This window comes from Leopardus geoffroyi, chromosome C3 (assembly GCF_018350155.1).
Source record: "Leopardus geoffroyi isolate Oge1 chromosome C3, O.geoffroyi_Oge1_pat1.0, whole genome shotgun sequence".
Taxonomy (NCBI): domain Eukaryota; kingdom Metazoa; phylum Chordata; class Mammalia; order Carnivora; family Felidae; genus Leopardus; species Leopardus geoffroyi.
The window spans coordinates 101,158,898-101,174,177 of NC_059338.1; the positions used below are offsets into that span (position 1 = coordinate 101,158,898).

Below are 15,280 nucleotides of genomic sequence, written 5' to 3' on the forward strand. Positions count from 1 at the left end.
TATTGACATTTTAACAATATTTATTCTTCCAACCCATGAGCACAGAATGTTTTCCATTTCTTTATATTTTCTTTAATTTCCTTCATAAGCTTTCTATAGTTTTCAGCATACAGATCTTGTACATCTTTGGTTAGATTTATTCGTAGGTATTTTATGCTTCTTGGTGCAGTTGTGAATGGGATCAGTTTCTTTATTTGTCTTTCTGTTGCTTCATTGTTAGTGTATAAGAATGCAACTGATTTCTGTACATTGATTTTGTATCCTGCAACTTTGCTGAATTCATGTATCAGTTCTAGCAGACTTTTGGTGGAGTCTGTCGGGTTCTCCATGTGTATTATCATGTCATCTGCAAAAAGCGAAAGCTTGATTTCATCTTTGCCAATTTTGATGCCTTTGATTTCCTTTTGTTGTCTGATTGCTGATGCTAGAACTTCCAACACTATGTTAAACAACAGCGGTGAGAGTGGACATCCCTGTTATGTTCCTCATCTCAGGGGGAAAGCTCTCAGTTTTTCCCCATTAAGGATGATATTAGCTGTGGGCTTTTCATAAATGGCTTTTATGATGTTTAAGTATGTTCCTTCTATCCCGACTTTCTCGAGGGTTTTTATTAAGAAAGGATGCTGAATTTTTTCAAATGCTTTTTCTGCATCGATTGACAGGATCATATGGTTCTTATCTCTTCTTTTATTAATGTGATTGATGTATCACGTTGATTGATTTGCGAATGTTGAACCAGCCATGCATCCCAGGAGTGAATCCCACTTGATCATGGTGAATAATTCTTTTTATATGCTGTTGAATTCGATTTGCTAGTATCTTATTGAGAATTTTTGCATCGATATTCATCAGGGATATTGACCTGTAGTTCTCTTTTTTTACTAAGTCTCTGTCTGGTTTAGGAATCTAAGTAATACTGGCTTCATAGAATGAGTCTGGAAGTTTTTCTTCCCTTTCTATTTTTTTTGGAATAGCTTGAGAAGGATAGGTATTATCTCTGCTTTAAATGTCTGGTAGAATTCCCCAGGGAAGCTATCTGGTTCTGGACTCTTATTTGTTGGGAGATTTTTGATAACTGATTCAATTTCTTCGCTGGTTATGGGTCTGCTCAACCTATCTATTTCCTCCTGTTTGAGTTTTGGAAGCGTGTGGGTGTTTAGGAATTTGTCCATTTCTTCCAGATTGTCCAGTTTGTTGGCATATAATTTTTCATAGTATTCCCTGATAATTGCTTGTATCTCTGAGGGATTGGTTGTAATCATTCCATTTTCATTCATGATTTTATTTATTTGGGTCCTCTCCCTTTTCTTTTTGAGAAGCCTGGCTAGAGGTTTGTCAATTTTGTTTATTTTTTCAAAAAACCAACTCTTGGTTTCATTGATCTGCTCTATTGGTTTTTTTTTTGGATTCTATATTGTTTATTTCTGCTCTGATATTTATTATTTCTCTTCTTCTGCTGGGTTTAAGGTGTCTTTGCTGCTCTGCTTCTGTTTCCTTTAGGTGTGCTGTTAGATTTTGTTCTTGGGATTTTTCTTGTTTCTTGAGATAGGCCTGGATTGCAATGTATTTTCCTCTCAGGACTGCCTTTGCTGCATCCCAAAGCATTTGGATTGTTGTATTTTCATTTTCGTTTGTTTCCATATATTTTTAATTTCTTCTCTAATTACCTGGTTGACCCATTCATTCTTTAGTAGGGTGTTCTTTAACCTCCATGCTTTTGGAGGGTTTCCAGACTTTTTCCTGTGGTTGATATCAAGCTTCATCGCATTGTGGTCCGGAAGTATGCATGGTATGATCTCAATTCTTGTACACTTATGAAGGGCTGTTTTGTGACCCAGTATGTGATCTGTCTTGGAGAATGCTCCATGTGCACTTGAGAAGAAAGTATATTCTGTTGCTTTGAGATGCAGAGTTCTAAATATATCTGTCAAGTCCATCTGATCCAATGTATCATTAAGAGCCCTTGTTTCTTTATTGACTGTGTGTCTAGATGATCTATCCATTGTTGTAAGTGGGGTATTAAAGTCCCCTGCAATTACCACATTCTTGTCAATAAGGTTGCTTATGTTTGTGAGTAATTGTTTTATATATTTGGGGGCTCCTGTATTCGGCGCATAGACATTTATAATTGTTAGTTCTTCTCGATGGATAGACCCTGTAATTATTATATAATGCCCTTCTTTATCTCTTGTTACAGCCTTTAATTTAAAGTTTAGTTTGTCTGATATAAGTATGGCTACTCCAGCTCTCTTTTGACTTCCAGTAGCATGATAAATAGTTCTCCATCCCCTCACTCTCAATCTGAAGGTGTCCTCATGTCTAAAATGAGTCTCTTGTAGACAGCAAATAGATGGGTCTTGTTTTTTTAATCCATTCTGATACCCTGTGTCTTTCGGTTGGCGCATTTAGTCCATTTACATTCAGTGTTATTATAGAAAGATACGGGTTTAGAGTCATTGTGATGTCCGTAGGTTTCATGCTTGTAGCGATGTCTCTGGTACTTTGTCTCACAGGATCCCCCTTAGGATCTCTTGTAGGGCTGGGTTAGTGGTAACGAATTCCTTCAATTTTTGTTTGTTTGGGAAGACCTTTATCTCTCCTTCTATTCTAAATGACAGATTTGCTGGATAGAGGATTCTCGGCTGCATATTTTTTCTGTTCATCACATTGGAAGATTTCCTGCCATTCCTTTCTGGCCTGCCAAGTTTCAGTAGAGAGATCCGTCACGAGTCTTATCGGTCTCCCTTTATATGTTAGAGCACGTTTATCCCTAGCTGCTGTCAGAATTTTCTCTTTATCCTTGTATTTTGCCAGTTTGACTATGATATGTCGTGCAGAAGATCGATTCAAGTTACGTCTGAAGGGAGTTCTCTGTGCCTCTTGGATTTCAATGCCTTTTTCCTTCCCCAGATCAGGGAAGTTCCCAGCTATTATTTCTTCAAGTGTACCTTCAGCACTTTTCCCTCTCTCTTCCTCCTCTGGAATACCAATTATGCATAGATTTCTCTCTAGTGCATCACTTAGTTCTCTAATTTTCCCCTCATACTCCTGGATTTTTTTTATCTCTCTTTTTCTCAGCTTCCTCTTTTTCCATAACTTTATCTTCTAGTTCACCTATTCTTTCCTCTGCCTCTTCAATCCGAGCTGTGGTCGTCTCCATTCTATTTCGCAGCTCATTAATAGCATTTTTTAGCTCCTCCTGACTGTTCCTTAGTCCCTTGATCTCTGTAGCAATAGATTCTCTGCTGTCCTTTATACTGTTTTCAAGCCCAACAATTAATTTTATGACTATTATTCTAAATTCACTTTCTGTTATATTGTTTAAATCGTTTTTGATCAGTTTGTTAGCTGTCGTTATTTCCCGGAGGTTTTTTGAGGGGAATTCTTTCGTTTGGTCATTTTGAATAGTCCCTGGAGTGGTGCGGGACTGCGGGGCACTTCCCCTGTGCTGTCTTGAATGACTTGTGTTGGTGGGTGGGGCTGCAGTCAGACCTGATGTCTGCCCCCAGCCCACCGCTTCCACCAAGATTTTTAAAGAGAATCTGAAAGAGCCCTTCTCTTTTCTGGGGTTACATGTATGCATATAAAGCCTGAAAATCTTCTAAAATGTTTAAAAAGGTTAGTTTGAGAGACATAAGCTAGAACAGAGAGAGGGTCAATTTAGAGATCAGTGAAAGTTCAGATAGTATCTCAAGTCCTGTTTCCAGTTTTCTTAGCTTTCCTATTATTTGCCTACACAACTCAGTAGATTCCCTCTTGACCTAACCTAGCTTAAGGTAGGTGTCTGTCACTTTAACTAAAAGAATACTGACTAGAATTTTCAAGAACTTCTTTTTTGTAAATTTTTAAAAATGTTTTATTTATTTTTGAGACAGAGAGAGACAGAGCATGAGTGGGGAGGACCAGAGAGAAAGGGAGACACAGAATCCCTAGCAGGCTCCAGGCCCTGAGCTGTTAGCACAGAGCCTGACGCAAGGCCTGAACCCTCGAACGGTGAGATCATGACCTGAGCCAAAGTCGGATGGATGCCCAACCAACTGAGCCACCCAGGCGCCCCATCAAGAACTTCTAATAGACATCTGCATCTGAAGAAATACTTGTTTCTTACACATTTTCAGAGCTAAACTTGAAAATCAGTGTATATAGCTGTGTAAATGGTAGCACACTTTGCAGGTCTTTCTGGTTCCCAAATAACTGCCTGTCTGCCTTTAGTGAAACTTAAGTTCTCAGTGTCTGTACCATTCAAGATTGTATTAGAGAAGTAGAAGAACTAGGAGGGAGTATATGCGCATGTGGTGTGTGTGTGTGTGTGTGTGTGTGTGTGTGTGTGTGTGTATGTATGTTAACCATTTTGCTTTGGGGATTTGACCTAACACAATTGTGGCAGCTAGTTAAACAGCTTCTGTACAGCTTTTATTTTCACATGTGATGATGGATCTTGGAGTCCTAAGGAAGGAAAGGTGGGTATAAAGTATAGGAGAGCAAGAACAAGATGGAAATACAAACACACAGTGGGGGAGAACAAGAAAAAGCCCATGAGTTTGGACTGAAACCCAGTTTTTATTGCCTCTGACTTGGATAGTGTGGGTCTCCTATAAAAACCAGGGCTCTTTATCATAGAGCTGAACACAGAGTCCTGTCCCAGGAGTTGGAAATGCTGAAGGACAATACAGAGGAGGATGGGAGAGTTGCAGACCTCATCCCTCACAAATGTCCATGAGATAGATGAGCCAGAAGATAATCAACAAAACGAATTCTGCTTTACTTCCAACCTTCTTCAGACCCTCCCACAAGAACCTCTTTTGTGAACCCTCTAAAGAAACATATAGATATAGGAAGTCTGAGGTATATAGATAAGCTCAGCTAGTTAACCCATTACAAAATCACCACAGCATCTAAATTATTGAAACACTTGAACATATCCTAAAGAAGCAAAAAATGTGTGTGTGTGTGTGTGTGTGTGTGTGTGTGTGTGTGTGTGTGTAAGTGGTGGTGTAAGTATAGGATAGGGAGAAAAAGGAATAACTATTAATAAAAAAAAGGCATCTTAATGAAGCAGAGGGCCAAATTATCACTATATTTCATATTGGAATATCATGTTGCAGAGTGATTCCTTTTAGTGTGCCTAAATTCTGTGAGACAATGAAATTTTTTCTTCAGTTTTTGTCAGAGAGAGTAGGTAACATCAAAATTTCATGAAGAAGTGTATTTTGCCTTCTAGTAATTGTTGGATTTTCTCATGCTATTTTCTTCTGAATAATATAAATAGAATTTTATGGTTATGGTGTTTTGTTTAATTCAGGGATGGGTAGTCTTGGCTACAGTCTGAGTATTTTTTTACATCTTAAAACTATTTTAGTTTGTTCTAGGTTTGATGAAACATGTGGCCTGAAGGACTTTTCTTTTAACTTATAAGCCATATGCTTTAGGAAGGAAACTCAATACATATATTATGGATTCGTTTATACTGAAGTCATTAACGTGTAGTGTAAGAGGACTCTCTCCCTGTCTTTAAAATAAGCTTCCTTCTCTTAAAACAGAAAGCTTTGCTTTTCCAAGAGTAAATGATCTTGGAGACCAATGGTCTAAATCCTGTTTGAAAGTTAAACTGCATGAAATTAGGGTAGGTTCTTTGCCTGTTTGTATTTTTATATCAGCGCTGTCAATCTACTTGCTTATATTTTCATCTCAATTTTATTAATATCTCATTTTGTGGTGGAGTGTCTCCATCTAAAAAGGATTATCATTACATTATTGTCCCATCAGAATCCTTTTGTTAGATGTGCTAGTTAGATAAATCATCAAAATTCTTTAATTGTTATTTGCTTCATAATTCCAAAATACCTCATCATTGCAATAATTGTATCTTAAATCTACTTAAAATTTTTAATTATGCTTTAAAACTATTAAATCTATTGATTAAATTAATTATAGTGTCTAAATACTACTATGTATTTCTAAAGTTTATATAGAGTTTTCTCATTGATAATTTTTTGATAAACTTTTGTCACACCATTTTTGCTGTAATTTCAGTGAAATGAAAAAGGATAAAATACTATTCCTCCTGGAAGTTTTTCCTATTCAAATCCTGAATTTAAGATTATATTATTATTATTATGTGCAATTTTCTTGAGGCAAAACCAAAACCAAGGACAAAAATCCCAAACTAGAAATATTACCACAAAACAACATATTTAATATATGTTAATGCATTTTTATTTATTCTTCTTAGACACACACGTGTAGTTGTATGTATGTGCATATATGCATATGTGCACATACATATGGGTACACACATATATATGTGTATTAATATGTATATACCATATTAGTATGGAGGCAGACATACATATTCTTAGTTTTTATACATTTATTAGAAAATGTGTTTATACATATAACATATAGATACATATATACATATGATATATGAATATATAAATGTATAAAATTACACACATACACTATTTTTAAAATTGTGCACACTCAGTTAAACAATTCAGAAAACAAAGAAAGGATATTAAATTCATCTTTCAACTGTCACATGTTTGAAGCAGCACCTTTAGCTTCTAGTATTTTCAACCATACAAGTGGGTGTATTAATGGATCTGTTCTAATTAAACTATGTCCGGTACCAAGGCATGAAAAATACCGTAGCTTTATAATGAATGTTATTATTGAGCAGAGTGGGTCCCCCATCCTATGTTATTTTTTCAGCATTCCTCACCTATTTTTAGAAATAATTACAATTATTTTTAATACACATTTTAACATAAGCTTGTCAGATTTAGAAAAAATACACTTTGAGATTTTATTAATATTAAATTTATAGATTAATTCAGAAAAACATATTCTGATTATAATATTGAATATTTTCTCAATATTTAAGAAATATTTTTAGGGGCACCTGGATGGCTCAGTTGGTTAAGCATCCAACTTCGACTCAGGTCATAATTTCATGGTTCGTGAGTTCGAGTCCCGCATTGAACTCTGTGCTGTCAGCACAGAGCCTGGAGCCTGCTTCAGATTCTGTGTGTCCCTCTCTCTGCCCCTCCCCTGTTTGTGCTTTGTTTCTCCGCTCCCCCCACCCCCGCAAATAAATAAACATTGAGATTTTTAAAAAATATTTTTATATATCCCCTGTGTAGTTCCTGTTTATTCCTAGTTACATTCTTGTTTCTATCTTTATATATATTTTTCTTCTTCCATTTGTTTTCTAACTTTTTGTTTTTTTTTTGTTTTTTTTTTTTTTTCAACGTTTATTTATTTTTGGGACAGAGAGAGACAGAGCATGAACGGGGGAGGGGCAGAGAGAGAGGGAGACACAGAATCGGAAACAGGCTCCAGGCTCTGAGCCATCAGCCCAGAGCCCGACGCGGGGCTCGAACTCACGGACCGCGAGATCGTGACCTGGCTGAAGTCGGACGCTTAACCGACTGCGCCACCCAGGCGCCCCTGTTTTCTAACTTTTTGGAAAAATATATAGTTTTCATTTATCTGCTTATAGTGAATATCTTATGTGTACAGTTATGATAGAAAAGATTAAATGAAACAAAATTTTGACTTTGGTTATTTTCATATATATATCTTCATTACCCCAGGTTTTAAAATATATACACATTGCAAACATTCTGATGTTAAATATTATGTAGACACTTACCAATTGAATAAATGGCATCTTTTATGATTGCTGTTTAGAGAATGTAGACTTACAAGGTTCCCTCAAGCAGGTAGAGTGGATTACAATACTAGATTCTTATTCTAACTTAAGGAGATGTTTCATTTATTATAAATGCCATAAGGACAAGACAGTTGGAAAACCATACTTTAAATCACCTTAAAATGGATTTCTCCCAAAAAATACAGAACCCCCCTTCCCCCACTCAACATCTTTACTGTTTGGTCTAGCTTAGAAGATTCACATCATCAAGAATTATAACATGTCAAGATATCTAAAATTAATGAGTTCAGATGTATGAACAAGAAAGTACAGTTAACATGTAGAATTCTATTTACATTGTTACTGTGAACCCTATTCTTTGAAAACTATGATTTATTTATTTGAACTTCACTAATTGGCTTTTTTCACTGAGTAGAAATTTTTCTTCCTTTTCAACTCATGACATATTTTTATTTCAAAAATGATATTTAAGATTTTCATATACTTCATAGTGAAACCAAAATTTAATTATATTTTTTGTATACTAACATTTGTATTACAGAAAAGTAATTTTGTATAAATTTCTTCAAAGTGGGTATCATTAATTTGTTAGTTATCCTTTCGTATCATTATAATTTATTACTGTTTGTAAATATATATCAGAATGAAAAAGTAGGAAAGTATATAAATATATCAGAACCACAAAAATGGCTAGCTAAAAATAAATGGTAAAAGTAGGTCAAGGCTTAAGAGGGAAAAGAAGTAATAAAATATTATGAAATAGACATAGAGCTTTCACTTTCTTATAATTAAAGGTATAAGAGTAATATTATGACTGTTGATTTTACATTTATATTTGTCTCTTTAGAAATGTTTTGGGACAAAGTGGAAAGAAAAATCTCTGGTGCTATTTTGATACATTAAAGAAGGTACATACAAATTTAACACAGTAGATAGAGAAATCAGGTAATTTTTAGTTCTTTGTCATTCCTTTATATTTACTTTTCTTTCATTAACAATTGCTTTTTATTTTTATTTTTTTAAAGAGTCAATAAGTTGAAAACATTTTATAGAGTGTATTAGATCAGCTCAATTTTTCTGTAGCAACATTATTCATTTGCAATCATTTATCTTGGCTACCCTAATGAAAGTTTGATAAGTGAAATAGCTTTAGAAAATTGGGAATCAAGTATTTTTTAATGCTTTTCTAAATTCTTAATAGTATCACCATCCTATTATATATTAGAATTAATACATATAATAAATTACTAAAATCCAAACTTTTATGAAGCAAAAGTTAATTTTTATACAGCCCTTTCTGAGCCCTACTCTTATCTTCCACACCATGCATATACAGAATAAACAATTTAGTAAGCCTGGTGAGCATAAATTCATATCTTTCTCCAGGCTTACAAATGTACTTATATATACCCACACACATGTGTGTTCACGATTATGCATGTGTACATGCATATGCATATAAACTTATACATGCACATATATATATATCCATATTATATAGTAGATACCACTATAGCTAAATATTTTCTTAATTTAATTTTTTATTTTTTTAAATTTACATCCAAATTAGTTAGCATATAGTACAACAATGATTTCAGGAGTAGATTCCTTAGTGCCCCTTACCCATTTAGCCCATCCCCCCTCCCTCCCACAACCCCTCCAGTAACCCTCAGTTTGTTCTCCATATTTATGAGTCTCTTCTGTTTTTCCCCTCCCTTTTTTTATATTATTTTTGTTTCCCTTCCCTTATGTTCATCTGTTTTGTCTGTTAAAGTCCTCATATGAGTGAAGCCATATGATTTTTGTCTTTCTCTGACTAATTTCACTTAGCATAATACCCTCCAGTTCTATCCACATCTTTGCAAATGGCAAGATTTCATTCTTTTTGATTGCTGACTAATAGTCCATTGCATGTATGTACCACATCTTCTTTATCCATTCATCCATTGATAGACATTTGGGCTCTTTCCATACTTTGGCTGTTGTTGATAGTGCTGCTATAAACATGGGGGTGCATGTGTCCCTTCGAAACAGCACACCTGTATCCCATGGATAAATGCCTAGTAGTGCAATTTCTGGGCCGTAGGGTAGTTCTATTTTTAGTTTTTTGAGGAGCCTCCTTACTGTTTTCCAGAGTGGCTGCACCAGCTTGCATTCCCAATCAGAATTGCTTTTTCAAAAGCTTAATCATTCAGCTTTAAATTTCTCCTTTCCTCCAGAAAAGAGTATGTATTAGGAAGAAGAAGAGAGAAAAAATACCATGTTTTATGCATCCCTAGAAAAGTAGAAAACTTACCAATAGATAAATCACTGAGATTATATTTGAGAACTTTATGGGAAGACTGAAGCAGCCATTATTTTTAAAAGAAGAGTATAAAACACAGTTTGTCTAATTGAAAGCACATGACACATAGGAAAATTACTACAAAATTCCTGAGTATAGGTTATTTTAAGCCTTGACAGCTACATGCAAATAAATTTGCATAGAACTGCCAGGGAAACCTAAGTTAATAGTAAGTAGCAATTAAAGATGAGATGCCTTTTAAAAATTTTATTGTCATAACAAAAATTACAGATTTAATAGCTAACAAAAGCATAATTTAAATGTCAGTTCATGTTGATTTTACTTATTTCTCTGAATGTTTATTGTAAATTTAGCATTTGTTTATCTGATTATTAATTTATTAATTAATAAATATTAATTTATTGTACTGGTATGGAGGATTTAAAGAGGTTACATGTTTTATCTCCTGTTTTGATCCAGAATTTTCTTTCAAAGTACAGTGGTGATCTGAGTTCTCCTTTTAATAGCTTTACATTTTAAGCAAAAATGCATACATACCTGGAAACTGGTATTATAACTGCAAGAAAGGCTCTGATTGTTTCTGTCTTAAAAAAAAAAAAACTAGTTATGCATAATATATTGTCAAAATCTATTCCAAAATTTAAATACCTAAAAGTTTAAAAAATAAAACTGAAGAAAAGTTGTGTCCATAGTTCAACTAGTGACTGTCTTCAGAGACTATGTGTTTAAACGGGAAGCTGCTTTAAACAGCTTTAAGGACCAGAAAGAACAGAAAGATGTGATAACAATTTGAATAAAGGAAGTCTGAGTGGTAGACTATTAAGAGAATGGAAGAAATAATGTAGAATGGAAGTCTTTCTTATATACCTGAATTAAATGTTTAAAAGCTATATTGAAGCTGCTACATTATGTAATACATGGCAAGTACATTTACAGATTAATGCTGTGCTAAAATACTTTGCCAATCACTAGATAGTGTGTGCATCTTGATATTCTGGTCCTGTAACAAAGATATTGCAAAAACGCTTTTGAAATTTATTTGGATGGAGACAAAATATGAAGACAAGAAGAGTTAGCAGATATAAATTTATAGTCACAAAATTATTTTTATGATTTTTATGATTAAATATAAAGCTAAAAGCCATGCTACAAAGATCAAGTATAAATCTGAGTATCATGATTTTCATGTGCTGTCCAAATGCAGTTATATGGAATTATAGAAGCTTGAAATAACGTAATAAAACTCTTTCATTTTACAGATTAGATTCAGGAACTATCTGCAGCATTGTATTTATGTCTGTGAGATAAAGTGAAATTTGGGAAGTGAAAAGATAAGGAAAGAACTAGGCAGACATTTTGTGATAGGGAGTTTTGTTTGCTTAATAAAGGATCTTTCTCTTTGCCGTACGGCAGGCACTTCAGATGGCACACAGAAAACTCAGGCTACAAGTGTCTCACTCTTCTGTGCTTTCAGAATCTCAGGAGAAAATCATGTTCAGAGAAGATTTTACTTATTTCTCTGAATGTTTATTATAAATTTAGCATTCGTTTATCTGATTCATAGGTGGAATCAAGGATCTTATCCAGTTGGATCCACTTAGTTTATATTATCTATCTTTAAAAATATCTGAGAATATTTACAAATTTTATACTTTATTAAAGAAGAAAAGGCTTGAGAGTGACAAACCACATTACATAATGAAAGCTATATAGATACATGAATGGATTAATATTTATAACAGTTTTGTAACAGGGAGGATCAGAGAGACAGCTAAGCATAGACTGTCTCTTGCCTCTTCTACACCTAATCCTGGGAATGTAAAAAGAGAATTTAAGTAGATGGTTGAATTTTGAGTAGTGTAGTAATGGAAATAAAACCTAGGTCCGGGGGCGGGGGCACATGGGTGGCTCTTGTGATTTTGGCACAGGTCATGATCCCAGGGGATCAAGCCCCATGTCAGGCTCTGTGCTGAGTGTGGAGCCTGCTTAGGATTCTCTTTCTTCCTCTGCCCCTCTCCCTCACTTGTGCTTTCTTTCTCTAAAATAAAATAAAATAAAATAAAATAAAATAAAATAAAATAAAATAAAATAAAATAAATAAATAAATAAATAAATAAATAAGATAAATAAGTAAAAGATAGGTCCAAAAGTGTAAACCAGCACCATAATAGATGGAACTAATGGAAATGATAGAGCAGTGTAAGGTCTTACTCTTTCATAAATTGTCCTAGATATTACTATACATTTATTCTTTCATAAAGTTTTAGAATCAGTCACTAAGTCTCCTCCAAAAATTCTTCTTGGATTTCAGTTGAAATTGCATTTATAAGTAATATAGATTTATTTGGAGAGAACTGACAACTCTGTAATAATAGGGTGAACTTTGCATGAACATGGTATATCCTTCCATTTAAAAAGGCATCCTTTTTGTCCGTTAATAGAATTGGCTATTTATGAGAGTCTATTGTTTTGCTGTTACAAACTTCATCTGTATTTTCTATTAACATTTTCAACTTATTGTGAAGTAGAGAAATATTAGTGATATATATATCATATATATATGGCTGTTAATATATATGTTATATATATCTTATATTTCCAATATTGGTGATATATATAGCTTATTGATGTACAAATATATATATGTATGGCTGGTAATATATATGTTATATATATATGTTATATATATCTTATAATTCCAATATATTTCCAATAGTTTGTTTATTGATTCTTTAGGATCTTCTATGTAAATTATAGCATATGCAAATATCAATATTATCCTTTCCTGATGTTTTTTTCTTGTTTGATTACTTTGCCATGACTCCCAGGGTTATGTTGCTCAGTCATGGGTATAATAATCATCCTTGACTTACTTCCAGAGTTAAAAAGAATGCTTCTGAAATTTCCCTATTAAATACAATGTTTGCTATAAAATTGGCAACTTTATTTTATTATTTTAAGGAAATTGCCTTTTAGATATTTTTCTAGAGTATTAACATAATTGAATATTCAATTTTCCTTTTTTTCTCCTTGAATCTGTTACTTTTTTCTTATAGTTCATGAATAAAGTGAATGACCTCATTGCAAATATGCTGCTATTGAAGAACTCTGGGATTTCTGGTTTAAATTCTACCTGAGCACATTATAGAAGGATTCAATTACCTGATATAGTATTTATTTAGAAAATTTGCATTTATGTGAATAAATGTTATTGGAATATGATTTCCTTTTCTATTGCCTTCAACTGATTTCATTATGAGATTAAAATATTCTAATAACATAAGCCTGGAAACCTTCCCTCTTTATTGTTATTTTTTTGAAGTATCTTGTATGATATACAAATCATTCCTTAAGAATTTGGAGGAATTCACCTATAAAACCATCTCAAGTTGAAGGTGCTTGAAGTGGGGAAAAAGGACAGATTTTTGTTTTCTGTTTTGAATTCTTTATTATTGGTCTACTCAGGTTTTCTATTTTTTATTGTGCTAGTATTTTCCAAAAATGTATTTATTTAACCTATATTTTAAAATTGTCATAAAGATCATATATTTCGTGATGTTTAATTACATCATAAAATTGCGTTACATTGCTTCCAAGGCTTTCTTTTGGTTTATATTGATCTGGTATATATTTTTCATTATTGCATTCAACAAATACTGAATTTCTGCTGTGAGGCACTGTTTAGGCCCTAGATTTAGTGACAGATTTAGGCCCTAGATTAAGTGATAATCTTGCTTGTCAGAAGCGTCTACATTAGTAGGAAAGACATAAAAGAGATTAAGAAAAACCACAAGTAAAAGTCTATTGTATGTCCAATGATAAGGATGCTGAAAAATAAAGCAATTGGAGGAGAAACAGGATTGTGTGGAGTAAGTTGAAATTTTAGATAGTGTCGGGAAGGCCTCTGTTTGACTTGAGTACCCAGAATCCCCTGCTGGATGCTGGGCAGCTGCTGTCCACTCCCTCCACTCAGACCTTTATGCATAATGGGAGGAATGACATATAGGTACCAAAAAGATAGAAAGCAAAGGTTATTACTCATGTAGTAAGCAGCAAAAGAATTCCCAAAAGAGAATTCCAATTCAGCTGGGAGTGAAACAAAGAGGGATACTAGTAGCTTTGGGTTTTTGTTGTGGTTAGTGAATGGAGCTGGGATGGGGGTTTGGGGTTTTGTTGCACAAATGTGTGGCAAAGGAGTAAAGGAAAAGCTGGACCCTTGAAAGCTGTCTGTGGTGATCAAACACCAAAAATATGGGATCTTTGATTTTATTACAGTCTCATCGTGGGGGGGGGGGGAGTTTGAGGACAGACACATCTTTCCAAAATTTTTTATCCTTTTGTAACATTACTGGATTGTTTTTAATTTAGTCAGCATATCTATGTATTGATAATGAACTTTTCCCATTTCTTATTACTACTTGAGTTACATAGGACTTATTTTTGTATAATACTTTCTGTTTTCTATTTCTATACTTAATTTTATTTCTTTTTCTCCCGTAATACTTTATGCTGGATATATTTTTTTATTTTATATCTTCTGAGGGTTATCTCAGTCAAAATCATTTATTTGGCTGTCTTTTCTGTTTGTGTGAAATGTTTCAAATTCTATGTATTTGCCCGAACAAAACTTACAACAGGGCACTTTTAACTTCTAATATCTTCTGCCCTGCATATATCGTAAGCCCAGAACTACCTCCCATGTTGGTATCTATAGTATCTTGTGTAGCTCAATGCAGTGTATTAAGGATATAAATTTTTAAGAATCATCATTTAATTAGAAAAAGGCCGTATTCAATTGTGTATTCACTTTATTTCCTAAATATCGTCTTCCTGGGTTAATCTTTCTTATACAGGCAGTAAATCCTCCAAGACTTATTTCAGACCATGTCCTGGTATGTTAAACTGGCCAAAGAGTATCTTTATTTTACTTTGTATATAAAACTATAGATTCCATCATGTTTTTTCCTGGCACACGATAGGTGATAAGTAAATATTTGTTGACAGTTGAGTAAATGAGTATGAAAGTACATAAAGAGAATGCTTTCTTACAAAGCCAGAGAAACCAATGTTTAAACAAACCAGAATCACACACACACACAAATCAGCATAGCCCAGTGCTCTTTTAATTAGGATCTTTAAACAGGAAAACAGATTTATTGTTCTTTATCCACTACAAGTTTCACACACACACATAAATGTGGTATATTTGTTTTTAGGTAAGTGTGGTGTAAATAATCTTCATTAATCCTAAATTTTGACTTGTAAACCTGTGACGTATTTAAATCTTATTTTCTCTT

At 33.6% G+C, this 15,280-nt stretch overlaps 1 long non-coding RNA gene across 2 annotated transcripts in view; it reads left to right on the forward strand.

The window, feature by feature from the left end:
- The window catches only part of LOC123585598, a 51,172-nt gene extending 37,967 nt beyond the window's left edge, over window positions 1-13,205 (forward strand). For both annotated transcript variants that reach the window (XR_006706305.1, XR_006706304.1), the window contains exon 3: window positions 13,040-13,205. This is a non-coding gene — a long non-coding RNA (uncharacterized LOC123585598). The remainder of the gene's footprint in view (window positions 1-13,039) is intronic.
- The last annotated feature ends 2,075 nt before the right edge of the window (window positions 13,206-15,280 follow it).